Source organism: Parambassis ranga, chromosome 2 (assembly GCF_900634625.1).
Source record: "Parambassis ranga chromosome 2, fParRan2.1, whole genome shotgun sequence".
In the NCBI taxonomy this organism is placed as follows: Eukaryota; Metazoa; Chordata; class Actinopteri; family Ambassidae; genus Parambassis; species Parambassis ranga.
Window position 1 is genome coordinate 20,778,647 of NC_041023.1, and position 17,100 is coordinate 20,795,746.

A 17,100-nucleotide genomic window follows, 5' to 3' on the forward strand; every position below is an offset into this window, starting at 1 on the left:
CTTTTTTATTCTCTTTATCAGCATAAAAAACACATGCAAAAGAGCACCAGCTCATATGGTGCTCATTTCTGCACCAGTGGCCTAATGCTCTTAAGTTCATTCTTTGTTCCAAGCATCATTGTTTTAAAAGGGGGAAGACAATGTGGGGCAGTGTGCACATGCTGCTGTTTCATAGCAGAAAAGTAGAACACTGCAGCTATTGTGTTCGTCACCTCCAAACTCCCCGAGCCCTCAGCAAAAACTGCTGACAGAAGGTCGCAAACAGCAGAGGTGCTTTCAGTGGAGAGAATGGAATATGAAAGTACGCTTCGATCAATATCCTGCACCCTAAAAGATAAGCCACACATGTTCAAACACTTTGATACAGAAAATGAACTTTTTGGAGCAGCAACATCTGCAAATATCAGGAGCTATAGCACATAGTAGCCAGTGGAAAGTAACTAAGTATTTGTACTTTGTTACTGTACTTAAGTAATTTTTTATGTATTTATACTTTACTTAAGTAAAAATAATAGTCCATACTTTATACTTTTACTCCATTACATGTTGCAGCTATTATCTGTACTTTCTACTCCACTACATTTCTACAGTGTTTGTAGTTACTTGTTACATTTGATGAACACAGTGCTGGACTGATGTGAGGTAAGACTCTGCATGGAGGTGGTGTCACGCTGCCAGCTGTGTTTCTATAATGAGCCTCAGTCATGATGCTGCTCTGGCTCAGTTAGCTTACTAGTTAGCTACTGTCTGCTAACACAGGTCCATCCATTAATGTCTGATTAACATCAATCTTAACATTAATCTACAGCAGGAATACTTACACAGTAAAAATGCTGAATGCCTGTTTTTTATTAGCAGCCTGTCTGTTCACTTGATGCCCACAGCCTGCCTCATGACACACAGACCTGTCCATAGCTGCATCTGGACTGAAAATGTACATTAACTACACATTGTCCATTTTAATTTTAAGATGATTTCTTTGATTTCTTTTGATTATTTTAACCTGCTCAGATCCTTTGATCCTTTGGTGTGTACTTTTAATACTATGTACTAAGTACATTTAAAGGTAATTAAGACTTTTAGTTAAGTAGGATTGTTGATGTAGCACTTCTACTTTTACTTAAGTATATATGTTGCTGGGTAATTGTACTTAAGTTCCCAGATTCAGTACTTCCTCCACCACTGTTTATGTCTCAGATGAACATTAGCTCTGATGTCCCTTGACTGATCATTTTTATTCTCGGGCCCACAGAGGGTTAACTGGAAGCTGCCCTCTCTGCCTATAAGTCAGTTCAGATATTGGACTTTTTTTTGCACAGCCTCTTCTCAGCGTTGACAAGTTTAATTTTTTCATTTTTGGACCTTTTTGGACTTTATGAGCGCAGTCTGCAGCGGTGACTTGGCGTCACAACAGCAGACCGAACTCAGCCAGGAGTGGATGTGCGATCCTGTCTCAGAGGGAGGGGCCTGGACGGGGCTTCGGCTCGGTTTTATCACTGAGTGTAGCGGAGGACCGACTGCAGACTGGCTCCCTCTCCTCTCCTCTCACTCGACTCTACAGCTCTACTTTGATAAGATCCGCAGGTAAGCGCGAAAACTTTGATATCAGACAGGCGGGAAAGTTCAGGATGCTGCAGGGAGTGATGAAGGCAGATTATCAGAGCGGATCTGCACTTATTGCGCAGAGGCTGCACACTTTCCAGAGTGTGCTGGCTGTAAGCCGCTCCCTCTTTTGTGCGCTTTCCACGCCAATACTCCAAACTAAGTAAAGTCACGATTGTAGACTTTGTGCGTAACTTTTGTTTGTCGCTGTCATGTAAATGTGTCTTAAACAAAATGCATATGTGCGCTGCTGCGGTGTGCCACACTGTTTCTGATTCTTATCGAACAAAGTATGAAGGGAGGAGGCGGAGGAGGAGGAGGAGGGTGTATCCAAACCCCGGCCCAGCCAAGTTCCTCATCGCCTCAGTAGCTGACATGACACTCAGCTGCAGCCTGAACATTTCAGGCAGGAAGACAGAGCGGCCATGGCTGCTCCTGTCGGCCTGTTCATCCTGCCAGCTCCTCTGTCAGCAGCATCCTCTTAAAGGAAAGTTGCACTTATGACCCAAAACTGCACAGTGTGGCTAAATCCAGTTGAAATCTGACAGTGTTCAAAGATAGGATGGGCCTCATGTGGCTGCAACACCCCACATGCCTCTTAAAGATGCTTTTGTTGAGATACAGAGTAAAATTGTCTTTTGGTGCATGAACCTTTAACACATCCAGCATCTCTTGCAGACAAAGCCACAGGGCAGACCGGCTGTCCCTCTCTCTCTCTCTCTCTCTCTGATGAATCTCTCGCTCTTCATCATTTCAAGGTATCACATTCTTTCCAATCCCACCAACCCTCAGGCAAAAAAACTCTTCAGCTCTCATTGTGCTTGAGTTAGGCATAAAGTCTTTTGATCTCAGATTTATTACATAGTAACTGTGAAATGGAGGCATGGCAGATGGAGGAGGTTGGAGGAAGCTGCGGAGGATAGATCTGTAGGTTTTCTTTTCTTTTTTTGCTTCTTGGATGCTTTCGGGCCGCAGACAGCGCAGTAATTGTCCATGAAACTGTAGCTATCTGATAAGTCGTGCAGCGTTTGGGAAAACACGTGGAGAATGCCCTGCGCTCCTTATAAGGTGCAGACCCGACCTGGTGACAGATGATTGGAATCACCTCTGGAATGCAGAGCAGAGCAGTCCTCCAGTGCAGTGCTGTCTAACAGTTAACCTGTTCAATAACAGCTCCCAGTCAGTTTTACTCTGGACATACCTGGAACACGTCTTCATGCAGTCAGCTAGTCTGTCAATTTTTTAGTTTCAAGGTAACTATTCCACATTTTTTTGCTGGTTATCAACCATTTATACATTGTTTAGGTATTTAAATCATCTGGCCTACTGTTAGCTTACAGTTTACATAGCTTAGCTAACATAATTAGCAGTTAGCACAGTTAGCAATCTATCAATGTTAGCTGAGTAGTGTAACTTTTGTAAATATTTATAATTATCCTAATTTAAACTAATGTTTATTTACTGTCTGTAGGCTACTTTTAGTTAATAATTAAACTATGTATCTATTGAGCTTACTGTTAACAGGTCAGATTAAACATTTAGCTAACTTATTTTAGCCCTTTTAGCTAATGATTTATTTGAATAAAGACTATTTTTCTATTTATTCATTACAGCAGCTTTAACCAATGATTCATCTACATTTTTAAGTTCTGTTGTGTTGTTTCGTACCTAGTTTTTGTGTCATTTAGCTTTAGCGGGCTATTTGCTGCTTTCACTGCTAGCATGCTGTTATTACCTTTAGATATTTATTTTTCTGTAGTTTCCTCACATCCCCAGTAACATCAGTACAGCTCACAATGGTTGTACCCCCACTATGTATAACTATATCTCACTGTAGCACTCTGTAAGATAAGTGTAGACTGATCCTTGCTCCAGAAGTTTTTTTTTTTTTTAGCTTTTATAGGCTTGTTCACACACAAATACATTCTTGCATATCTATTTCCACACACACGAACTGCAGGCTTTATGCTAAAGTGCATGTAGTGCTTTGTACTTAGAAGGGGTTTTTTATAATTGGCATGATATGATATGGGTGCAGAAGAATCTGGAGGTAATTGCGCAGAGTGATAACAGGGGTTTGGCAGTGTGGGGCGAGAGCGAGGGCCAGGGTTAGGGCTGGGCGGGCAGGATGTAGGGAACACTGCCATGCATTTCCGGAGTCTGGCTCTGGACTGCGCAGTGCGGTGAAGGCTTCTAGTTACTGTATGCTTTTTCTCTCTCTCCATCTCTGTTTCCGTGCTGCCTCTGACTGATTAAAGTTAGATGGATTATTGTGCCTTTTTCTCATCACAGTCAACAAACACTCAGAGCATTGTTATAGTTTGATGCTAGATACTTCATAATCCACCACAGTATCAAGTTCCAAAGCAGGAATCCAGAGTTTCCTTGCGAGGCAATACTTTCTTACCACCACTGAGCTGAGGCAGCCAACCAAGTGGCCAACTGAATTGGAATAGAATGGAAAACTGGCAGAGGCACTTTTCTAACACAAATGATCGGCCCGTTCTGTTCTGTTTTTTAAATAGATGTTTACCTAAACTGTGTTTGGTGTTAAGGTTTTCCAAATGCGCTTCAGTTTCCAGCGATCGCATGCTGACATGTCCGTCCAAACATACATTGTTTCTGCACAGCAGGTGCCAGAGCTATTTTCTGGTTCCTTCTCATAACGGACCAGTGAAACTATGTCAAGCATGTTTCCTGTGTTCAAGTGTTTTTGCCCACTGGCTTAATTTTATGCAGATTTGTTTGTTCTAAGCATATGGGTTTGAGATATTGATGTGGCCTCACTGGGCCTGCAGAACCACCACAGGCGGTGAAATGAGTACTTGCTGTTTTATCAATGATGTCCTTGTCATCATTGTGCACCATTTTTCTGGGAATAAAGTCAGTTTAGGTTTTAGGTTTGTGTCTTCTGGACAACAGCAGGAGTAGGACAGGGTTCAGCTCATTTAAAGAAAATTGTGATTGACGTGCTGCAGCTAGCGCTCATGGGACTCTGGCCCTGGACTCTAGCCCCACAGTGTACTCTGTTCTGCCTGCCTTTGAATTCGATAGCATGTAATTTGAAAGCGCTGCATCCAGAACCGCACACTAAGTTGTATAATATGCTGAGCTTGGACGGACAGGCAGATGGCGGGCTAGAGGAGAAAGAATTCTTAACTCTTTCACTGGGTAACGACGGTCACCGTGTGATATGCTTCTGAAGTCACATAAGGGGGTGAAACCTTAGATGGTGTTTATTTATGGTGTCAAATGTTTGTAAAGTGAAAATCCTTGGTATTTGCTATGTTAAAAAGCCATGAAAGCTCTCTGTGTGTAATTTAACTTTAGTTTCTGTTTTTGCAGCCAAGCTGACATGGAACAGTTGTGTAGGGGTGGGGTGGGGGTGTAGCACAGTGCTCTGGCATTTGTTCACTGTACAATTAGACTCTAGTTGTCTCTTGTGTGATGAAGAATTCTTGCTCTCCTCTTTTTTTTCCTGGCCTATAATAGATTCACCACCAAATTAAGCCGTATTTAATGAAACCACACTAAGACCCCATTCACACTAGAGTCAATCCAGCTAGAGTAGGATTGAATCCGGATAGCCTTTAAGCTGGATATGTTCAGACCTATTTTTAAATCTGAACACGTGTCCACTCTCAATCCAGTTTAACCCGGCTTCTTTGTTGTCCTCCAAACCACTAAGTCAGCGGTCCCCAACCTTTTTTGCACCACGGACCGGTATCATGTAAAACAATACTTTCACGGACTGGCACAGAAAAAAAAGTGCATACAAAGACAACTTACTCTTATGCTTAATTAGTGGGGGCCTTTGAGCTTTCTCAGCAATGAGGCGGTCCCATCTAGGGATAATGGGAGACATGACACCCGAAGTGTGTTTCTTATGTCCAGTCCACTCCGTAATTTTGTTTTGGCCGTCATCAATTGCTTCAGTCGTTCTTGTTCATGTTTTCTTCCATGGCTTGTCTTTTAATGCAGGGTGCTCGGTCTCGCAGTTTTGAAGGCTTCGTTGCCTCATTTGCGAGTCTGTCGCCACATATCACTCAGAGCGGACTTGGTGTGTGAGAATCACCTGTTGCAATAAATCCGTATTTTAAATAAGACTCCTGATATAGTCTTTTAAATGCGGGTTTCTTTTTCTTTGAAGGGGTAGGCTCCTCTTCTTCTGTCTCCTCGTTAGGCCTTTTCCCCTTTCCGAAGAAGCTCTCCAAAGACGTTTGTTTTTTATTCATTTTTGCTGCTTGTGGGCTTAATTTTGGGGGCCGTATCCCGTGACCGAGACAAGCGTCTGGGCAGGTGCTTAAAGGCACAGGCGGATGAATCTGATCGATTTATAAATGAAACAGCTTTCAGACTCAGATAATGAATAATATATGTTTTGCTCAGTCTTTCTGTGCGGCCCGGTACCAAATGACCCACGGACCGGTACCGGTCCCCGGCCCGGTGGTTGGGGACCACTGCACTAGGTGGTGCCTCGTAATATAGTCGTTCAGGCTGTGGTAGGACCGTGTGTGCATGCGTCGTACATGTTTTTGTCCCGTGTTGCTCATTCTTTTTGTCGTACTTAGATGATTGCTTACATACAGCTTTTGTACGCGACCCAGTCACTGTCCCCGTAAACCGGAAGTATCATGTCACTAGCAGGATTCGCTAGCTGCATTTGAGTTCAGAGCTGAGCCACATTTGACCCAATCCGGCTAGATCCACCTCCGAGAGGTGGCTGGAGATCTATTCGGATACACTTTGTTCAGACTCAGAAAAAAACTATCCGAATATATCCAGATATGGCCCGAATCCCGCTCTAGCCGGAGTGATTTACCCAGTGTGAACGGGGTCTTACATAGCCATATCCAAGCCACAGATTATAAAGAGTTTTTATCCCAGGTTCTGTATCTTTACTTCCTTTTTTTTTCTAAACTTTGATTCTGCTGTCTGAAGCAGTCATGTGGGCACAAACGACCTGTGTTTGAATTCCTCCGGGCTTTAGTCACACTCTGATGAATAGGGTTTGTTAGATCAACCCCTCACTCCTATCGGTTTCTGACTTTAAAGTGAGATCACTCAAGGCCAGATTGCCTAATAGGCAGTATGGCATGTCAGTGTTGGTAATTGGCATATTGGTCTGCCATCTGCTAGCTGCCAGATGCCAAGCTCTGTTTCATAGCTATAAAAACTATTGTACTCCTTCATCTCTAACAAAAGTAGATGATTTAATTCATGAGGCAGCCTTTGCTTTATATCTTAAAAGGTAAAACCTCCTCTCCTGCTCACGTGCTCTACATTTCATGGGTTTTTCGTGGATGATTGATTGTGCGAGAGTGAGGTCAGTGCTCCTAAGCAGCGCTTCTGATGTCATCCAACAAAGATGCATGTTCTCCCCTTAGTTCCCCAAAAGCGGGTTATTCTGAGAAGTGTACAACCTTGTTGAGTGGGGACATTTAGCCTTTGGGCTTCTTCTCATCTGATAAAACAAGCACAGGAAATGTCTCTGTTAGCTGATTGGCCTGGTGTTTTCTTTCGCCGTTCTCCCACTGGGACCTCAGACGTGCTTATTGTGTCCCTGTGGCAAAGAAACCACCTTACATGTCTGCTTTGCCCCCCCCCCCCACTCCACCTCAGCTCTTTTCTCTCCTGAAAAGAAATGATTACTATAACGTTCATTCACACTTCACCCAGCTCCTTCTCTTTTGCCAACTTTCCATCCCCCCTCCCCTGTCCTCTCTTCACCTCCCCTCTCCTCTCCGCCTTTCTCCTCTCAGCCTTTCGTCTTCCTTCTAAAGAGTCCCAAATCTAAACAAACATACCTAATCAAAAGTCTGTTAAATCACCGTTTAAAAAAGTCCCATGTTTTAGGGGTAATAGGGGAATTAAGAGAACGTGGAGGTAATAAGGTGATGTAAATCCCAGAGGAATGTGTGAAAAATAACATTCGACTCAAACACATGACCGGTGAGGTCATGTGTTTACACAGTTAGCAAGGTTAACTACTCTATGAATCGCATGGGGGAAACAGACAGGGCAGTGTGCGGGTCAGTTATAGGCATGTTGGATTTATGCTTGTGGCTGCGAAGGTGCTGAATGTGCTGAAGTGTGTGTATGGCGAATGTGAAGGACAGCTTGGAGAGTCCGCGCTGGACGCGTGCCATCGCTGGGAGTGAGAACTGGCCAGGCCGAGTTTGTATGTGGTAACGATGGAAGCGAGGACTTACCTCATACACATAAAACAATCATTGTGTCCATACATGGATATTCACATGAGTCAGAGGTCTGTTTCAAGTCTTTGGATGAGTTTCATAGATTGTTTTATTATTACAACCAGTTTGTAAGCGTTTAAAGATTTATTTCAAGTCTTTGTGTAAAATCTGAGGAGACGGGTTTCACAGAGGTATTTAAGGCTGCAACTAACAATTATTTTTACCATCAAACAATTTTACAACAGATAGGCATTAAATGTTGTACTGTTAACCTGCATAAATTCCCTGGCCACTAGCTGTAATTTCAAATGTGTTAGTATAAAGTTACTAACCAAATATATTTACATTCATTTGTAGTTTCAGCGACCAGAAATTCTAATATTTATCTTTTTCAGCTGTTTTGGTCTCTACCATCTCTTGTGGGGCTTTTAGTTGGTCTTTTTTACTATTTAATAGGGCTGCATCTAATGATTATTTCAATAGTCGTTGATTCATCCCCTTCCGTGCTGCTGCTTTGATGTATAAAGCTGAAGATCTTGGGCCGAAGCCTTCGGTTCAGGTTTTTGTTTTTTTGTTTTTTAACAAAAAAAAAAGGTGCGTAGGTGCATGTGTGTCTGCCCGCTCATTCCCGCATCTGCAGAACAACACGCATCACCACCGACAGTTCTCATGGACTCTAGAACAACCTCACCCTGGCTCACCCTGGTTTTGAACCCAGAACCTCTTGCACCCAAAGTGCCAATCATCCTGCTACACCACAAGCCACAGAAGCATTCCTCACTTCAAATGCGTTACACTTGCATGCCATGCAATGATATCACCAGTCGACTACTAAATTAGTTGTCTACGAATTTTGTTGCTGCAGCCCTACTATCTAAAGGCCCCATTAGCTTGTTGCTTGTTTGGTGCTTAGCAGATTGTGTATACTGGGTTTTTTTATAATTAAAAAAAAAACAACCAGATGTAGGAGAGAACCACATTTATACCTGAAAAACCAAAACAGCTGAAAGATGCTCAAATGTTCTATAGAAATAATGACACATGCATCGATAGAAATGAAGCAGCCTTACATAATTAATTCAATAAATAAAATTTCACTCATTCAATAATAGACCATTCTTAATGTAGCACTTATACTCAGACGTTGTTGTAAATGATCCACATCCAGCTTTCCCACCTGAACAGTCCAGTCAGGCAGCAGCACAGTCTGAGGTCTGTGTCGGGGGCTGCAGTTGGGAGCAGTGGTAATTGTTTAAGAGTGCATTTATAGAGTGTACTCTTTGTGCCTCCTAATCAGAAGCATACTCAGGCATTTACATATGAGCCTCTGAGGATTGCCGAGGAATGTATTACAAGCAAGGCAAGAGGAACGGGAGCAGGAGAGCCGGCGCTTATAGTGGGCCGCTCCGCTGTTGCCATTACTTTCCACTTCACATGTCACTGCCCTGTTGGCGTGAGGGAGGAAGAGGGGGGGTTAAAAGATGTGTGTGTGTGTGTGTGTGTGTGTGTGAAAGTGATTAAGGCAGAAGATCAAAAGCACAGAATAGCTGATGCAGAGCCCATTCCTCCCTCAACACCGGTTTCCAATGTAGTGTGTGTTTAGGCACACGTTCAACATTCTCTTCCTGTATCTTTGAGATATGGATACCTCAAACCACCTCTCAAAAAAAAGTAGGAATTCAGCGCCCATCAATCTACCTATCAAAGGCCTTTATAGATTAGATCTGTTTTCATGGATTCATTTCAGTGTGCATTAGGTAATTTGTCAATTTTTTCTCCCAGTACTCTCAGGTCTGGCATTGGGACAAGGAGAACAAAAATATGGCCTCAGAAAACCATTTTAATCAGACACTGCTCCGCAGGGACACAAGCTGGCATAGGAGAGCCCTTTACCTCATCAGAGCTCTGCCAGTGGTGATTGGGAGAAACACTCAGTCAGGTTTTTATTGAATAACCCTAGCTCTGTACTGGAGGGGCTTTACTGTAATAGAGCAGCTCCACGGTTGCCGAGGTGACAGCCAAATGGTACTTATTAAAGTAAGGGCTGATTCATACTTTATGCCCTGCTGCAGTTTAACCTTGTTGGAGGCTTATGGTTTGGCTTTATTTCTGAAGTCCAGTCACATTTTTTTAATGACTGAGATATGTCTCAGATTATCTTCTGATCAGACATGAGAGTTCACAAATTTCCTTTATAAAAAGCACCACATGATTACACCTTTTTATTAGAGATTGTTTTATTCTACCCTTAATGTGGCAACATCCACTTGAACTACAGTAGTTTAGTAGATTTCTTAGAGATAGATGTTTTTCCAGAACACGTCCTTAGATGCCAACACTGTTGAGGAATAATGGCCGTGGGTCCTATAGTCTCTGCTTATTTACGTAGTACACAGCTCTCTGCACAAATTGAGCATGACATCTAATGGAGTGTGAGTTTGGATTAATTACCCCTGCATCTAGACTAATGGCTCCTTCTCTTCTGATTAATGATGACACGTGTCACAACAGAGCAGATCACTGCTAAAACATATGAGGACCTTAATGATTAAATAAGATATCAGACATGGGAAAAGTAATGTATTTACTCCGACAAAATCTGTATTAAAACATTTTTGTCCTGATTAGTCAAGTCATCAGGCGTTTAGCGTGTATAATGACAAAAAGCATGACAAAGAGAATGGATCCATTAAAGTAAAAGTTCACAATAATTAAGCTGCAAATCATTAAATGAATAAAATATATTTTACTATATATATAAGAACATAGTAATGAGTATTACAGGAGACACAAGACTCCTTTAGAGGATTCAGTAGTTTTAAAGATCGTAAAGTGATGCCAATAGTTGTTTTTGCATTGCAGGAACTTGTTTACAGGAACAACTGCAGTTTAGGATAACTAAAATGCACTTCCTGTCTCACCTCTATGTCTATTTCTTCTTCCATTGTCCTGCATTTTTGTGTCTTGCTTTTGCTAGTTTGCTAGTTTTTGTGTTGCTTTTCGTCTATCAGAAGTACCCTCCATCAGTACTTGGTCCTTTTCTCCCTTTGAAAACCCTTAAAGGAGCCGTTACATGGCACTAAAAACTGTAAAACAGCCTGTTCGTTCCTGCAATGTAACCGACCTAATATATCTGCAGTAATGTACTGATATCAATACATTGGCATGTTGGCCTTGGTTGGTTTTAGGAGGACTGTTTGTGGTTCATTGGATGACATGTCTCAGAAGGTGGACATACAGTACATAGTAGAATAGGCCATTTTGGCTGGCCTCATTAAGCCTGCCTTAATGAGAAACAAAACACTTGAACAATGAGTTTTTGTTATCAGGGAGTCTGTGTCTCATGTATGACAGGATTTGGCTGGCGTCCCAACAGATTTTTCATGAGACTCGGTGTGCCTTAGTCGAACCCCGAGCCCCACAGTGCCACTCGCTTCTATGACAGCCACCTGGGAGACCACCTTGGAAAATGGGCCCCTATTAGTTCAGGTTAGACTTAATGACCAGTAATAGTACACTAGCCAAGCCAAACTGTGCACTAGGGCTCCAGGCAGCACGAAATGAAATACCAGTCACTCAAGCTTTGAACATAAACACAAGGTGGGTGGTGGGTGAATAGGTATGTCTGTAGGTGCATGTCTGTGTGACTGAAGGGGGTTCAGACATGCATCTCTGTGATGGAGAGCAGAGTTGACCCAGGTGGACGAGAGCGAACCCCCGTGGACAGATTAGCGCTGGGGGGTGGCTGGCTGGCTGTGATTTTGGATTTATTCCAGTTTAACGCTGGTGCTTTGTGAACCAAATCTCATTTCCAGTTTTGCCATCAGCTAAAAAAAAAGCTTGCAGTAACCTCAACAGAGCAACCAGGGAAGCCTTCTGAGAGCACTGCTCAATTATTTACAATTTCATGCCTGTCTGAGATATGTGTTATTCTCATAAATTTAGGAATTAGGAGGCTTAAATACCACACATATATTAACCTCTGAAGCTGAATTTTATCCTCAATTTAGTGGTAAATGCCACATCATGCTAATGGCATTCACTGATGATTGCGTCTTCCATGGTCTAAATAGTCTGTGGTCTAGAATTAGCACAGGCATTAAAATTAAGAAACTCCAGCGTTTAACATGGCATGATACGAGTCAATCAGCCACTGAATAAAATAAAATTACATTTAACTCCAGGGGAGGCTGAGCTGCAGAGCTTCCAGGCCTGCTGAGGCAGACAGAGAAACAAAGTGTAATCTACAATGAAGGAGACAAAGACGGAGGAAGACAGAGAGAGAGAGAGAGAGAGAGCTTTGTTATGTCTCATGAAGCTCTAGGGTTTCCTGGAATTTCTGGCAATGGATCCCAAAGTCACATAACCACAGAAAGAGAGAAGACAGAGACGGACATGGGGTAACTCTCCACAAGGATTCTGTTGAAGTTTGACAAGAGCTGCTCTGCCACTTCTGTATGTAGTGCAGGTGCATTGGCAGTCACTTTGGACTTGCCGAAAGACGTTGTATAAACAGAGATCAGGGCCGGAACAACGAATCAGCGCAAGCACACGAAAACTAACATCTGTGAGAAAGGGTATCATCGGCACCACAGGTATTTAATGGCGGTAGCTTCTATGCTAAGTTTGAGCACTTTTCAGGTGGTCTTCCTTTGGTACATTCAGCAAATAAGTGTTTCCATAACAACACAAACAGCATCCTTGGTACAATGTCTACAGTTATACACAATTCCTGTTGAATGATGAGTTGGAAAACCACAGCAGGGCCTTTGTGACACTGATGCTATATAGCTACCTAGCTTCTGGTGACACAATAAAATGCAGCCATGGATTTATCAGTCGTATGTAGCTTGCAGCGTTCGCATACTCATGTGCAGCATGTTCCAGGCCTTAAGACCCCCAGCTTTCACCTTCAGGGGGATTTAGGATGGGGGTCAGAAGACGTGTACCCATCCAAGCTGGCCGACTGCCACGCTAATAATAACAGCCAGCACAGCCATGCACGAAAAATGAGATCTGGTAAAGCTTGTGAAGTTTAGCCCTGCAGAGCCCTGAAAAGATCTGAGGTATGAGCAGAGTGGAATGTATTTTTTGGAAGGAGAGGTGAGCCCTCTGTCACTTAGAGAATGTGCATCCACTGATCCCGACGCAATGATTTGATATGTTAAAATGTCTTGTGCCCTTTTAGTGTCAACCACTAAAAGGGCACAGGGGTGTTATATTAACATTCACATTTATCAGTGAATGAAACTAGCTCCTGGCATCATATCTGTCAGCTGGGGTACGTGGACTGGGATTAGGACTCGGCTGAGTTTTGTGCTGACCTCTGCAGTCCTTTGTCAGCAGCTATGCTCCGGCTTTGTCTTTTACAGGCTTTCTTGTTCGTGGAACTGTTCTGCACAGTGTGCTCTTTGCACTCCAGCTTGTGTTTTTGTCTTATGTTGTATTAAGGTCTGTGTGGGACTTCATTTCTACTTTTTATTAATACAATGCAATTTAAATATCTGCTCTCATTGCTGCCTAACAAAAAACCATAAGAGAGAAAATGCCATGATAACTGACGACTAAAAATGCTAATGGAACTGCTAAGCTATTTTTGAGCACTTTTTTCACCTGTCTTATATTTAGCCACTGTGGACTCCTGTACCTCTATGGAAACAGCCTGTCATGGCTTCCTACCTGCTGTGAGAAGCGCACATTCTTCTCCTTTCTTACAGAATCTTGTTAGCACAGATGATTTTGAGTGAATTTATTTAATATGAAAAAACGTGCAACATGTGTGCAAAGTAACATCAAATCGTCACTTTCAGTGCCACTAAAGGCTGCTGATTGTCTACTGAGGCCCCTTTATTATCATACCTCTCTGTGATTTGTGCACTGTGTGTTTTGTTTGTAGCTTCTTCCCTGAAGAAAGTGAGTTTTTGTTTTATACAGCTGGACTGAACCTCTCCACATCCAGCGTGTGAGTAATAGACCTCCTCGGTCAGGTCATCTTGCTCGCCCACCACCCACCCACCCACTCCTTAATCTCCTCCTATCTCTCTCCAGGAATGCAGGCCCTTATTTTGAAAAATACCTTGTCATGTAATACCCTTGAAAAGCCTTGCAGTGCACTTCAAAACATTGGCATTCCTCGGCATGATTTACTGACTTGTGTGTTAAAACAAGGCAAGAAAGATAAGGATTTATGACATTTGGGAGTGATTTAAATAAATATGTCCACTGTTAAAAGTGGATTTTCTTTGTCTTTTTCCTGATAGTGCTGTGGTGCATGCACAAAAAAGGCAAACTTGTGTCATGTTTTCAACAGGCTCAGAGTGTGTGGGGGGGCATTGCATCATGCTTTTTAAGCCTCGCTCTGCCCTTATGGATATTTCCATGTAAGGTATGATGGGAATACATTCTCTCTCAGTGTCGTTCAAGTCAGCCACATAAATCACTCACTTTGTCGTTCTTCTGATTTTCTCTCACCAGAGTGTAATTTCGGAGAAGAGCCACACTTCCATACTGCGACCAAAACCTGGCTTTTTTTTATATAGGAAGCTTGTCACAAATGTTCAGCAGATCCGTTTTGTTTCCATTTTTTTCTTTGGAGAAACACATACGGAACCTCTCAAGCTTTATGAGAAATACATTTTTATGTTCCACATAATGCTTCCAGCATGTCATGTTATTGCTCGTGTACCAGAGGCGGTGGGGCTGCTGTGGATCATGCTATACATTGCAGTCACCGAGATTTGGTGCACATCCAGAGTGACTTACTCTTATTAAAAGTTCAGGGTCTTGCCTGAGGTCCTTTCAGCCAGACAAACTATAATCTTTCAGTTGCTGATTCTAAGCAGAGGACAAAACTTTTCTTGCTTATTCCGTTCTGTTTTTATCCAACTCTGCTTTATCGCCGTCGGCAGATAAAGTGTTCTCTTGCTTGCGGTGTGTCGGCAGTAGCAGTGCTCAGACTCAGACCAGCCATATATCAGCACTCTGGTTCCACTAGTCTCCCTGGTCAGCTCACTAGTAGCAGATTAATGTCCTGTTGAGGAGACACAGACTCCTGGCCAGGCCTCATTTACTCTGACAGAAGGCAGGTGTCAGGACGGGCAGTCCTGCAGGAGCAAAAGGAGGCTGCTTTTCTCCTGGAAATGGATACAAGAGGATGAGAAGGGGATTCATGACAGGTCACGTGTTTTGCTGGTGCAGGGGGCACCCTAGACCAACCTGTTAAGGAGTTTTTTTTCAGGGCTTTAAGATCCCCTCTTTTGTCTTTGACTTCATTCAGCACCTGTCCGTCATTATTTATTTACACCTCTGTTTAATAGAATTTAAAATGACACGGTACACCCTAAGGTACTGAGAGACCTGATGATGTTGTCCTTGTGCATTCATCATAACTTTGCTTTGTTTTGACAGGAAAATGATGTGGAGAAATTGCTTTTATTTATTCACTTTCCTCCTGTCTTGTTTGATCCTATTACACTCTCGCTTTGATGCTGCTGTGGCACTTGATAGCGTGCGTGTTGAGACATTGTATTTGATTCTGTGCGACAAAAAAAAAAAGATGAAGGCTTGACTATAATGTCCTTGTGGAATTACACAACAGACTGTTAATATCACATGTCAAGTGCAGGGGTGCATATTTATTGAGATTATTTGACATTGCAGATATTTGGGCCAGAATATCTGATGTGTGTGTGTGTGTGTGTGGACGCTTACATAAGAGCAGAGCTGCAGCGCTGAAAGCTAAAACTTGGAGCCCGGATCCTGAGCAAACAGAAGAAGAAAGAAAGCCAGACTGGCTTATTTATCACTTTCTCTTCTCTCTTCATTGCTTGGCAGCAAAGCAAGAGATATCCATTTAAAAATTAATTAAAAACTATTATGGTCTTATACAGATTAATTTCACTAACTAATGCTAAATGTAATTCATGTAGTCATTTCATCCTACTTTCTTCTGTTCTGTTTAGGTTGTTTAAAATAGTAAAATTCACATATGCAATGTACAGCTAAGCTATAATGGGTCTTTGCACTAAGGTCAAACTTGCTAGCTTGCTTTAAATAGTTTTTTCATCTTACTGCAGTTTTCATCCATTGCTGGCAGCTCAGAAAAACCCAGATAATTTGATAAGTTCTTGTGAAATGACATACGTGCATAGACATTTTTATGCAACAGGCAGTGGCAGGAGCCTCTCCGTGTAGTAAGGAAAGGTGTGGGGGGTATGGGGGATAGTAGATAAACAAACCGTGTCTAACTTGAGCAGAATCCGTGGCGTGGAGACGGCTGCTTTTTTCACCAAGAAGAATGTTCCCTTTCCAGGGGTGGGGGGTGCATTGCCGAGGCTCTGGTATAGAGCTCATATGTGAAAGTGAAGAAAGCTTTTGTGTGTGTTTAAAAATGAAATGTCAGCACAGTGAAAGGATCGGTGTGCCTCTCTCTTTCATGACTCCTGAGTCGTGCAGGTGTGTAAGTGTGTGTATGTGTGCCCGGCAGTGTTCGCTGAGATGTCACGGCAGGTCCAACATCACCATCAGTCATGCTGTGTTGAGGGGAAGCCAACTCTGTGGCCACTGTGTAGTGAGCGCAAGAGCTCTATCTTGCTGTGCACACCGCATGCAAGAAAACCTTCCCTTTTCTTTTTTTTCTTTTTCCCAGTTTGGTTACGGGAAAAGGCAGCATTTTTTCCTTCCATATTTGGTCATATGGAGCTCTGCCAGAGAGCAGTAGCCTTTTGATGCCGTACAAACATCCCTATTTTGTGTGGGATTTGTGCTTTTTGGAATGCTTTTTCTCCTATTCTGCCTGATTGTGGGTGTAGCATTTAGAAAAGTGCACTTTTAAAAGGGACACAAGCCTTTTAAAAGTCAAAGACTGGAGAGGAATTATATTGGCTCACGCTGCTGTTGTCTTTTTACAGCATTATTTATGATTTTTGGCAAAAAGAATCCAACTCTTAATGCAAATGTCCCTCTTAAAACCAACATTTAAAAGTAAGACAGTGTTTTACAACCCTTCTCTTTTTTGGCCAACTGGTACATTGACTCCTCTCGGGCAGTTATTTAATTTGGTCAATTGGATCAGCAGCTGACAAATAAGAATTTATCTCATTTCAAGTGGTAAACTTTAAAGAGCTTCAAGTAAGATTTGGAGGCTGGATTTAGTTAGATCTACTGCAGAATGAAAATAAAGACGATTTTAAAAAAAAGAAGGACCATCTGTGTGCTAAAGCCTGAGATATAGATGATGGATGTGGCATTATTTTTATTGCAATTTAAGTGTGACTTACCTTCAGGCACGAGATTTAAGGAC

General features: G+C 42.5%; 1 protein-coding gene across 8 annotated transcripts in view; it reads left to right on the forward strand.

Annotated features, from left to right (window-relative positions):
• Positions 1-1,465: 1,465 nt before the first annotated feature.
• Positions 1,466-17,100, forward strand: part of cald1a (caldesmon 1a) — a 48,197-nt gene continuing 32,562 nt past the window's right edge. For 7 of the 8 annotated variants that reach the window (XR_003669456.1, XM_028395401.1, XM_028395437.1 and 4 more), the window contains exon 1: positions 1,466-1,584. The gene's annotated coding sequence lies outside the window, so the exon portion shown is untranslated. Of the gene's footprint in view, positions 1,585-2,727; positions 2,856-17,100 lie in introns of those variants that run through there. The other variant, XM_028395419.1, reaches the window with a different exon arrangement.